Source organism: Amblyomma americanum, chromosome 7 (genome assembly GCF_052857255.1).
Source record: "Amblyomma americanum isolate KBUSLIRL-KWMA chromosome 7, ASM5285725v1, whole genome shotgun sequence".
NCBI lineage: Eukaryota > Metazoa > Arthropoda > Arachnida > Ixodida > Ixodidae > Amblyomma > Amblyomma americanum.
The window spans coordinates 149,004,373-149,016,668 of NC_135503.1; the positions used below are offsets into that span (position 1 = coordinate 149,004,373).

Below are 12,296 nucleotides of genomic sequence, written 5' to 3' on the forward strand. Positions count from 1 at the left end.
TCTTTTGCGCTAGATTCACCCTGAATATATTCTTTGAAAGAGCAGCCTGCCTGTGCGTTCGAAAGCTAATTAAGGCTACCTGATATTTTCTTAAGCCAAACTGTTTACGTATGTTTAATATTGTTGGTGTCGTGACCAAACGCTCCCGGAAAATTGGTAGGGTATTAACGTAGCTAAACCGAGTAGACGTTCAAAAGCAAGGGCTCAATCTGCAATTCGAGGAGCAAAAGCAAAGGCGACCCATAAAACACGTAAAGCGGCAAAGCAGTGCAAGTGCAAGGTCCAGCTACAAACACGGAGGCTTCTCAAGCAACCCAGCCAGCCAAGGAGACCACACGCGCTGCCTAGCTTTATGAACACAAAGGCCGAAAACGATGAACGTACAGAAGCCAATAAATTTAGACAAAACCCGAATGTGGCTGTCACCATCTATGAGCCACCCTGCAATGTGAAACTTCTTAAGAGCAGTGCATTCCACGATTAAACTTACTCTCGACGAAAAGACAGGCTAAATTTTGTTTTTTGTGTCTATAGTCCGAATCGAGCTCCCCTATTGCGTAGAGTGATTTTTTTTATTGTTATTTCCTGATTCACTATAAAACTATTAACTCAGGAGGAGTCCGCAAAACGTTCAATGTGACTGGCGTATGGTTCGGACTATGCACCGTAAAAAAAAATCACAGGTTTGCCCATAAGTCTGCTTAAAAATGCAAATTGATGCAAAATTCTTTCCGTGTCCTCCTCTATCTTCATTTCTCATTTTTTGTTATATTTGTCTTGTTATATTTGTTTTTGTTATATTTTTCTTAAAATTATTTTTGTTGTTACTACGCGACAGCCTATACAGCTCCTTCGGTCGAAAAGCCGTGGGCGTCATAGTAATAGTTGTAGTAGTATTCGTGACCGCGCATCGAAAATATTCCTTCTCTTACGACCTGGTTCGTGTGTCTGCCGAGATCAGTGAGACAGGCGTAATTTTTTTCCCTTAAATTATCCAACGGGCGACGCGTCGCTCCGCAGGGACGATGGTGTTCCGCGGACCCCTTGGCAACGCTGCACTACGCTTTCGAGTCCCACTTTTAAAGAGGAAACTTAAGCGCCCATCAATTTTTTTTATTATTTTTTATTTTTTGTTTTACTTTTTTATTTATTTAAATTCTTGTTTTTTTAAATGTCTCATTTATTTCATTACATATATGCTGCTCAACAACTGTTGCGTAATAAACGCTTACATTTTCGTTTTATTTCCCACACAACTTTTGATTGACAGTTCGTGCGAACAACTTCCGTCTACAGCTTCCGTCCACGCCACTCATGTGCCAAGAAAGTCTTTCGCCTTAACTCCTTCGTTAATTGCACCAGCCACCTTCTTGAGCTCCAGCATGGTCGAGGCGCTTGAAGGAATCTGATTTGGCGGCCTTCGGCGGTCACTTGGCACCGCACTCGGGTCACTTAAGCAAGCTAGCTGGAGATGTGGTAAGGCCGCACGGCGCTGAAGCTCGGAAAGAGCCCAGACATTGCAGTGGGCATAAAAACCAGGTCATGGTCTGCCTGGCTGCAACTTTCGGCCGACTGCAAACTAGAGAACACCGTTGCTCTGGCTTCTCATTACGGCCGCTCCTGCCTCCAACAATCGGGGTGTTGCAGTCGCTCTGTCGGCTAGCGCGCGTCTATTCGGTATCAGCGCGCGACACCGTCAGGTGGCGCCAGCAGTCTTGGCGGCGCTGCGGCGGACGCTCCGAGGAGGCGGCGTGCATTCGACGGAGTGCCGCTGTCGGTGCCGGTTCCCGTCCGTCAGTCGGTATTCTCGTGTGCTCTGCTGTGGACTAGCTCCCCCCTCAGCGGGACTTTCGTGCCGCCGGTCGTCCTTCACGCCTTGCGCGCAGTCGCTGACAAGCCCGGTGAGTGCTTCGCAGAGCTTTTTCACGGCGGAAACCTCGGCTATTTACCATATCTGAGTGCCGAATGAGTCTGGCTGAACAGGAACGTTGCTTCCAGAGGGATTATCAGGACAGCGATAACAGAGCTTCAGCGGAAGTAAAAAAAGGGAGTTTGGTGATAGTTGTCTCAACTGGAAGTTATATAGTTTGAATGATCGCTGCTAAATTTAGGGCTCAGAGGAGCATAACAAAAGTCACACTTGTCGAAAACATTTCATTGTCTCATGCACCGAAATTGCCGCACGCATCCGTCCGTACGTGTCCCTGGTCAATCCTGATGCACTTTCTAATCCTTCTCATTGTGAACAAGGCTTCCGTACGGGAGCCGAAACGTCATTTTGTTGTTTTTTTTGTTTTTTTTTTTACTTTTGGTCGGCGTCCTCCTTTTAAGTTTTATTTTATTACGGCTCGTAACAATCTATGTGGCTCATTTTGATAGCTCCCTAGCCAAGCCAACGCATCGCTTTTGTACATATTAAAAAAAGGTGTTAAATTTAATCTTTAAATACGTAGAACACTCCGAAACTGCCAAGAAAAGCCCTTTGCTGTACCACTTCTGGTAAAGCCTGCTGATTTGCAAAGTCTCTCATATCATAGAGATAAGCTTCAACTGCCGCCGCCGTTATCAGCTTTAGTTCCAGCTGTGCTGTTAACTAATGTGCACCAAAGTAGGTACTTGATGGAAAAGCTAGGCAAAAAATTTTGCACTGCATAGCCCAGAAAAAGTGATCAAGTTATTGTCATAGTTTTGTAGCCGTCAAACAAATATTCTCACATTAAGCTGATGACAAATCTCCTGCAGCCGCTTTTAAAGGTTGATTATGCAATCATGCGGCCATGGAAAACATGCTCGGCTCCAAATCATGTTTTTGCCCACCTCTGTTGCGAAATGGGATAAGCTGAAGTACTTTTGAATTTAGTAGATGGGGAACTGTCTAATCCACTGTTTATTATTCCCACCTTTTGTTAAACTGAGGTTTACCACCTTCGCGGTGCTTAGTCGCGATGGCGTTCGGCTGCTGAGTCCGAGGACGTGGGGCCTATAGAATCCAGCCAGCCACGGCTTCCTTTCGACTGAGGCACAGTGAAGAAACGCCCTTGTACCTCGTACGGGTGTTCTCTGAGGTTCCAACTAATTCGCAGGGCTCCAATGCAGCGTCTCTGGTAGCCTGCGCACAGATTTGGTACGATCAACCCGCGGCACCATTATACCAAAGTAAGTTTACTCTGGTCAAAATTAAATTTTTGGCGCTAAGGCGTGAAAAACAACACTTCCCAGAGTGGCGTCCTAAATGGGCTCTGCAGGGAGAATAGAATAGAAAAATGTCGAACAGACGCTTCAAGCAATCAGATGTCTACGCCAATATACGCCACGGCAAACCCTGGGGAGGTGTTCGTGGTTTCACTTCTGTGTGCGAGGAATTCCCGAAGCATCATGTTGCGTGTTGTTCACATTTTTTAATGCTACAGCGTTAAATACACCGTTACACAGAATATACGGCGTTGTGAGCGAAAAATTCCCACCATGACTGGCAGGTGGCGGTTAAATTAATGACCAGTCGCTCGGGACGACCAACCTGGCCCGCACAAGGTGCATCGCTTAACGGCTGTGTCAGAAGGGGTATAAGGACTCCGAGGGATCCATGAATGCAAAGTAGAGAACGACCTTCTGCATATGTGGGAATTCACGCTATCGCGCCAGACCCCTAAGGCGGAGCTCAAGTGTGTCCCCTCCAATTTTCTTTGTCTCGTTGCCTCCATGCGGCCTATAGGCTGCGTTTCCATCTGAACCTTCATAGTCTCTCTTTTTTATGGGTCGCCGTTAGCAGACTTTTGAGAGCATGATCAGCTATTGGTGCGCATATTCTACGAAACGGACATGCGTAGCCAGGCAGCCGGAAGGAATGATGATGGGGGGAAGCCGTGGAAACTCCGAATCTTTTCTGCATGGTATTTATGGCTTGCTTACATAAAAAGTGGCGATATTTTTGTTTATCCATTTTTTTGCTGCCGTTGTTCGAAAGACTTCAATTATGCCGGTGACCTGAAATCAAATCACCAAGAAAAGTTTCTACCACGACTTTATTCCCAATTTTCAACAGCGCGAAACTTTGTCCCACCAAGTTGGACTTAAGCGCAATGCGATTCACAAATTCGTTTTAATGTGCTGCCTTAATATTTCATAGCGAAGAAGCCAACTCGTGAAATGTCAAGTTCCCGGGTGAATACGTTAGTAGTTGCAAATACTCTTCGTGCAGGTTTTTATAGACGATGCACAGCGGATGGTTCATGTGAACTGAGGCAAATTTTTGGGGACATGCTCTTGGTGGACTTGTAGCGCCACCACATGGACTGGCGCTTCAGAGAAGCAAGAGGTGCCTGGAACGCGCCGGTTGGAACGTTGATGGCTGAGTGGTGAAGCGGACGTGCCGCTCACTGGCCGTCGCATCTCATAGGAACTCAAGCCGTCGGAAATAAATGTGGGGCCTACCTAGCACCCACAGACCGTATTTCGCATCTCCTCGCTTAGTTCTTCAAATGCTTCGTTTTTTAACGCTTAATTCAGCTTGCCTGCCGATCCCCAGACGGTGCAGTTATAAGAAAAATGTTTGTTTGCGCCCACTGCGGGTAATTTTGTAAGCTTTCATACCTTTTAGCAATAGCAAATGTCTTGTGGAATCGTGGCTCGCTTGTTGACTGGGAGCAATGCGTCTGATATGGCATCCTTGGTGACATGCGTTGTGTGGGCGTTTATTACTGAGCCAGCGCATTTGTTTGTTTGCGAGAAATTCTTGACAGAAAAAAGTGATGTACACGCCGCCCTATCGGCTTGTTTCCTTGCTGTGCTTACCTGTCAGGAAGGTTTCGCTTATCAAAATCAAATGCATTTTCACGAATATTTCAGGTGACTTCCAGAAAATTAACTGCCAATAAAAACTTGGCGCCCTTCTTAACCGCTTTCTTAGAGAAGAAATTGCGACTCTATTTAGGTTTCCTGCTATGCAGTCTAAAATTAATGTCTGATGTTCTTGAGATTAAACTCAGCGTCCATGTTTTCTTGCCGAAGCGCCGGTTGGAACCGGTTCAATTGCCCTTATACGGTGTTCATGTGTTATAGCTTTCTATAATCACCTTCTGACACGGGGGGCAGGTGGCAATTGGATTGAATTTATTTGAATTAATTTCTTTGACAACAGGGGTCACGCAGCCCACAATCGGCGGACAGGCTGCCGCCTAGAGTGGTGGGCGGGTTGTGATGACGTCACTCGCGACCTCCCTTGCCCAATGGAAGAATTTCGCGACAGAGAAGCCGGATTTTTTTACGAGGCTACAACCTGAGTGCTGCCGCATTAATAAGAAAGGTCTAAAGTTGTGGGAAAGCACAACAATTCTCATACTAATCTCCGTACTTTGTAATTAGTTAAACCATTTTACGAGAGTTACCTCTGAGCTAATTGGCTTTCAGACATTAATATTACCGGGACTTTCAGCGCAGCGAAGACACACGCGAGGAAGAGGACAACACGGGCTCTTACTTCAACCGTTTAACTAGATGAAAGCAGTCGACATATATAGCCCTCCCTGTTGAAGCGCACAAGCCACCAAGAAAACCAGCGCCAATCTTGTCACAGTAGGCGTGAAAGAAAATTCCGCTCAGCCTCATAAACAAAAACTGAAGTGTCACTGACACAGCTCGAAACCGCTTTCTTGATGCAAAAGGCTTCCAGAATTTCAATAGCTGTCTGCCTTTACCCAGAATCCTCACATCGTGGAGCCGTGGTATACAACTGGTGCAAGTTCGACAAGTCTCTCACTCTCATTTTTTTTTCAATATCTTTTGCATGTTCCCTAAGTCAGTCATTCACGCAACGTCACATCTGTCCAATGTAGGATCTTCCGCAGGACAGCGGAATTTCATAGACGACGTTAGTGGCGCATTTTACGAAACACTGCCCATGTCTCTTTTGACAGCCGACCTTTTGGCTTTTGCAAGTTATGCGACGGCTCAGCTGGGCAAGCCTGCGGGGCAGAGAAAACCATAGGTACGTACATTAGACCGGTCTGTCACTTTCTTCAGGCCGTGTGTGACTTTGTGAAAGTAAGCCATCACTAGAGGTCTCTCATTTCCCGCCGGTTCATTTCTGCTTGCTCCAGCTTTTACCTTCTTCAGAAGCGTTTCCGCCACAGGTACCAAGACCGATTCAGGGAAGCCGGCTTCAACAAGCCTTTCCTATTGATTATTAAAGCTACCTCCGGAAGTCGTGCCTACATGAGAAGCGTGCAAGATTTAGTAATCATCTTATGTACGCACGAGTTCCGGAGAGGGACATTGCGTGAATGACCGACTTAGGGTACATGCGAAAGATATTGAAAAAAATGAGGGTGCAAGATTGTCGGACACTGTAGGGCTTCCACAAATTGTACGCCACGGCTGCATGGTGCACGTCAACGTCTCTCACACCTGCGCGGTTTTATTCATCTCCTTCGGAGTGCGTTTGAGGTCGCTCGTGTCGAGGCAAGGAGACCATTGGCAAATGTGCTGAAACCGAACATGATACAGACAGTTGTCAATCCACTGAAACAAAATGTGCAATTGCAAAGTTCCACATGCAGCCTACTCGCGAACCTGTGAAGTATATTAAAAAATAAAAGCAAATAATCAATCTGTAAGTACGAGAAAATATATTTTACCCCGAGGCACGAAAAAAGTACAGTGAAGAGACATCCAGTACATATGTTGACGCCGTGCGGCGGGGGGCCGAGCGGCGTCTTGCTACAGTATGCACACCGTACACCATTGCTGATGTGTGCCTGTCTCGTCCCCTACCCGAACGGCACTCCGGTGTCGCCACCATTGACATCCCAGAGGTACACCGGACGGCGGCCTCTGGCACAACCAAAGTTAGTGGGAGTGGTAATACACCACTAAAACTTCAGGCCACTGCCAAGGCAGGGCCATCCACATCTCTGACATGTGCAGCCATGGCTGCCCTGCCATTTCACAAGAAAGGCTCGCTGCCACTGAGCCGGCAGGCCGCACGGCTTCTCCCCACCGGGAGAAGACACAAATTCGTACCCCCGCGGGTTCCTAGCGGAAATCCATCGCCTACTGTTACGCAATGAATATAAGCAGTAGCCCACTTCCGCAGCAGCGACGGCGCAACTCCCATGCACACAGAAAGGGAGGGAGAATTACAATAACGGGCCCCACAAAAACGGTCGCATGGGTTTTTAAATATATCCCTAAAAGACACTAGATATGGCGTTCCTAATTCACTGCAACTGTCGACGCATGTTAAAACACTACAGTGACGTAGAAGATATTCGTGCTTTATATTCCCCTGTTGTTTTCTGTCTCCCAGAGACAAACTTAGGATGAAAACAGAAATATTTTAATTAAATTTAATGTATTTCACCACGACCGAGAGTAAGCAAATAGACTCTCTAGAGGTACTGCCTTAGTTGTCCAAAGTAGTATGGCGCTCGTGAAATCAAGCTTCAGACTACATTTGAAGCTCTTGGAGTCACTGTTGTACATCTTAATACAATACAGTATGTTCTGTATATCTCCAACTACACCTGACAGTAACACTCCGTGACTTAGTAGAGCCTTAGTCGGCTATTTTAATGCTCTCTCCGATTTGTGGGGAAGCGAAGAAACGGACACTATAGAGGCCGCATTTTAGATTTTATTATCTGCAATAATATGTGCCTACTCAACAGGGGCAAACACAATTACTGCTCTCCAAAGTCAGGAAAATGAAGCTACATAGATTTGTCTTTTTCAACGCCTTCCGTTTTTACTGGTTTTAAATGGGATATCTTGGACAACCCTTATGGCAGCGATCATCTACCCGTTCTTATCAACCTAACATCTTCTCAGCAAATCAATCCTGCAAAAACACGACGTTGGAAGCTGCATTTGGCCGACTGGGCGCTGTTTAAAAAAAATGCCAGCCTAGAAAAAAATATGCCCACATAACTTAAGTATAGATGAACTTAAGGAAATTGTCAAAGACTACATTATTTCCGCTGCGCGCCTGGCTATACCTCAGTCCTCTGGAGTGGTGAAACAAAACCTGGTATGCAAAAGAATGTATAGCAGCAAAAAAAGAAACAAAGCACGAGGAACTTTCGGAGGTACCGCACGCAGAAAAATCTGTTAACTTTAAAAGGGCAAGAGCAGAATCCCGATATATCCGTCGTAGTGCCAAAAAGACTTCGTGGCAATGTAACGTGACATCCATGAATCAACCAAATCAAAAGGAATGTGTGAGAAGGTACGAAAGTTGAATGGTAAATACTCCCCATTCAAACTTCCCCTTCTAACAGTCCCTGGTATAGGAGAAACATTGAAGAACAGGCAGACATTTTAGGTGAATATTTTTCGGCAGTTTCCAGCTCATCACACTACAGAGAATAATTTCTAAAGTACAAAAACACAACCGAGACACAAAGACTCTTTACAAGTGGCTATACAAATGAACCACATAATAATTTTTACAGTTCAAGAAATCAACACAGTCTTGTCAGCGGGTAAACAGACTGCGCCCAGCCCTGACGGAATACGCTATCAAATCCTCTCCCACCTCTCTGAACCAGCCGTAGAGGCAATTTTAATTTTTTTTCTTAAGATTGGGGTATCGGGTAAACTACCTGAAGCCTGGAAGAAGGCCATCATCGTTCCATTTTTAAAACCCGAAAAACCACCTACCTCTCCCAGAAGTTATAGGCCAATAGCCCTCACCAGCTGCCTTGCAAAATCCATTGAACGTATAGTGAATATTAGATTAACCTTCGTGATAGAAGCCCGTGAGGTTCTCGACATCCTCCAGTGCAGTTTCAAAAAGGCATGCTCCACAGCAGGCCACCTAGTTCGTCTTGAAAATACTGTCCGTGAAGCTTTTGTATACAAACAACACTGTCTTGCTGTTTTTTCTCGATTTAGAGAAAGCATATGATACAAACTGGAGATTCGGGATTCTTCACGACTTGGCTGAACTAGGGATTCCTGGCAGGATGTTGAATTGCCTAAGTCTTTCTGTCAAACCGTTAATTTCATGTAAACCTCGGTTCAACCCTCTCAAAAATTTTCATTCAGGAAAATGGAGTGCCTCAAGGTAGCTATTTATTAAGCACAACTGTCTTTGTTGTTAAAATGAATTCTATTAGTAAAATAATTCCATGGTACATTATGTATTCAGTCTACGTCGACGACCTTCAGACAGCTTGCACGTTCTCAAACTACCAACATACGAAAGACAAGTGCAGTTAACAATAAATAGACTTTCAAGATGGGCTGACCGAAATGGTTTCCTGTTCTCCCCACAGAAAAGAGTGACCATTCCTTTCTCTCTCAAACGTGGCCTATAGACAGATCCTAGACTATACCGGAACGAAACCGAAATGCGGGTAAAGAGTGACCACAAATTCCTGGGCATAACTTTTGATAGAAAATTAACCTTCTTGCCCCACATAAAGAACCTGAAGAAGAAAGCTTCTCGATCATTGAATATCTTAAAGCTGCTTTCCCGTTAACTCTGGGGGACCGATAGGACCTGCCTTTTGCAAGTCTACCGCAGCATAGTTCGCTCTTGCCTAGATTATGGGTGCATAGTGTACAGTTCAGCTCGGTCGTCCTACCTGAAGCAAGTAGATACAATACATAACTCAGGTCTGCGCGTTGCAAGTGGTGCATACAGGACATCACCCATAAACAGTTTATATGCAGAATGTAACGAACCAACCCTTGCAGATAGAATATCCATGCTCACATGTGCACACGTCCTGAAAACCCGTTCACAAGCAACACATCTCTGCTACTTCATATTTACGAGGTGCCCGTCTAAGCAGCTTTTTAGTAACAAACCCATTACAACGAGACCACGTATCCTCCATTTTTGGAGAAATTTTCCAGGAATTAGGTATTCTGGACACACTACCTGATGTTTCCCAGAGACACGAACCACTGCCACCTTGGCACACCTTTCCCGCTGTAGGCTACTGCACTTCGACGTAGCTGCTAGCGCACAAGGTAGACGTACACAAAAACAATACAGACAGGAGAAGCGCTAGACTTGCTACTGAATCTTATTTCGCGAAGCACGCATTTATACAAGATTTTATCTTCTATTCTCCTTAACTTGCGCCGCTGGTGCCGCCAACACTTGCAGTCGCGTCAAATTGGGATAATAGAACCCCTAAAAAAGCCACGTGTTACAAAAGGCACGGCGTTATTAAAGTGACAAGGCTGGGGTGCAGAAGTGAAGATTCAAGAAAGATGTTATACGATGTGAACCCGAGAGAAAATACCAAAGGTGAGCACAAAAAATGAAAACGCAACGGTGATAGTGAACTAAGTTTGCAAAGGGCAAGATAAAGGCTAAAACTGACCTGTGCACAGGCAGGCCTGGGTAAAATAGATTTTGACATAAATTCACTAAAACGAACGAGAAAAAAACACCGAAAAAAAAACAACTAAGCCCACCCGAACCCGTAGAACGAATGTGAAAAGCCATGAAACGAATATGAATTATCTGTTTTACCCTTGTCTGCCTATACACCGGTCAGTTTTAGCCTTTATCTTGCCTTTGCAAGCTTCGTTCACTATCACCGTTGCCTTTTCATTTTTTGTGCTCACCTTTTATATTTTTTTTGGGTTTACATCGTATCTACATCTTTCTTGAACCTTCCCTTCTGCACCCCAGCCTTGTCACTTTTATAACGCCGTGCCTTTTTCAACACGTGGCTTTTTTAGGTGTTTCATTATCACACTTTGACGCGACTGCAACTGTAGGCGGCACCAGCGGCGCCGCAAGGTAAGGAGAATGGAAGATAAAATCCGGTATAAATGCATTCTTTCCGAAGTGAAGTTCAGTTGCAAGTCTAGAGTTTCTCCTGTCTGTATACTTTTTGTGCACGTCTACCTTGTGCGCTAGCCACTATGTCGAATTATAGCAACCAACTAGCCCAATTAAGGGCTTTGGCGGCGACTACACACTGGCACAATTTCACAAAAAGTAAACTCCACGTGATCACATATTACAAGAATTTTTGGCGCAAGATGAAAGATACAAACAACACACCGCATTTTATACAGACGGTTCTAAAACAGCACTTTGCGACCGAAGTGCTGTAGGGCAAGATTAATGGGAAAAGGCAGTCAGGTTGCCTCAGTGCGCATCAATTTTCTCAGCCAAAAATTATGCCATTTCGGTGGCTGTATCAAAAATAGTCTAAACGAACATTTAAAACAGCATTAACTACACTGACTCGTTTAGTGTAAACACAGCACTGCACGCCTGAAGTGTAAGAGAACCTTTAATAGGAAATATATAACATAACATAGCAAATTCTGAAACACAAGGACATGAAATTAAGCTCTGTGGGATACCAAGACATCTTGGAATTAGTGGAAACGAGAGAGCTGACGCGTGCGCTGCTCAAGCTCGCCATAAGGAACTCATGTCTGTAAATATACCCTATGCAGATTGCATAAAGTTAGTAAAAAATAAACTTAAAGCAAAATGACAGTCTACATGGAATAATGAGGTAAATAACAATCTGCATTTAGTAAAACCTATTCTGGGAGAATGGAGATTATGCAGGCATCAGGAACGTTTTATAGAGGTATGCTTATGCCGCTTGCGCATCGGACACACATACCTAATACTTAACTTTTATGTGAGAAATGTGGTTATGAGCTCAGAGTAAATCACATCTTATTTTCGTGCACAGGACTCGAACGGCTAAGGAAAAGGGGCAGGTACTTCATCCTTTTTAGTTTCCTGAGAGAAGCGGCGATCTTAAACAAAATATAATATCACAGAACCATTAATTATAACAAATTTTACCCGTGCATTGACGCATTTCGTGATGATGCACCTCATCCATTTTCTCAGGCCTGAGAATAAGGCTGAAGTCTTTGTTTTGATTTGTTGGGCTCCTCGGAGTCCTTGTCAGGACAAAGGACTGTCGCTGAAAACACCCATTTTTTGAAGTAAATTATACCATGGGTTTGAAGCATGATAGCCTGAGTTGCTTATGCGCCATAGAACCCAAAGCAATACGATACAACACAACAGACAGTTGCATGCCCTGCACAAAAATTTTTCACACCGAACAGAACCACTTGTAATTGTGCAGTTTCATCAATCTCATCAGAGCAGGGCTCGTGCCTTGAACTTTGTCATGCTATGCACCTCGGATCTATTTTTTGGCGTTTGTTACAGGGGTAATGGCATAATGAGATAGGGGTGCGCTAACTTTGGAACAGACAAAATAAAGAATAGAGCACGAGAGACAGTAACTGGTAACCGCAGTGACTGCGTCTCGTATTGTATTCGTTGTATCGTC

The 12,296-nt window shown here is 44.7% G+C and overlaps 1 protein-coding gene across 1 annotated transcript in view; it reads left to right on the forward strand.

The window, feature by feature from the left end:
• The first annotated feature begins 1,759 nt into the window (after positions 1–1,759).
• LOC144096666 (palmitoleoyl-protein carboxylesterase notum1-like) overlaps positions 1,760–12,296 on the forward strand; it is a 285,055-nt gene continuing 274,518 nt past the window's right edge. The window contains exon 1 of the mRNA XM_077629502.1: positions 1,760–1,901. The gene's annotated coding sequence lies outside the window, so the exon portion shown is untranslated. The remainder of the gene's footprint in view (positions 1,902–12,296) is intronic.